This window comes from Penaeus monodon, chromosome 23 (genome assembly GCF_015228065.2).
Source record: "Penaeus monodon isolate SGIC_2016 chromosome 23, NSTDA_Pmon_1, whole genome shotgun sequence".
NCBI lineage: Eukaryota > Metazoa > Arthropoda > Malacostraca > Decapoda > Penaeidae > Penaeus > Penaeus monodon.
In genome coordinates, this window is record NC_051408.1 from 31,143,672 (window position 1) to 31,143,968 (window position 297).

Sequence of the window (297 nt, forward strand, 5' to 3'; positions counted from 1 at the left end):
TTCTTTTAGAGACTTCTGGTGTTTGAAAGTCATACGATCATATACTAGCCTGTTTTACACGTTTAGGTTGGAAGCTGTGCGAGAGTGTCTTACTTCTCAACGACGCACGCCCACCTCCTCACGCCCACCCTCCCCCACCCGCCTACCCCACCCTTTCCCCCAGATCATCACAGGCACATCCTAAACGAGCGTCAGATAAATCTAACTGCCAAAACATCCTGCGTCCGGAGCCCATTCATTCCATATGCCGGGGTTTATCCAGCGGAGATATTAGGTCACACGGGGAAGAGGTCACGA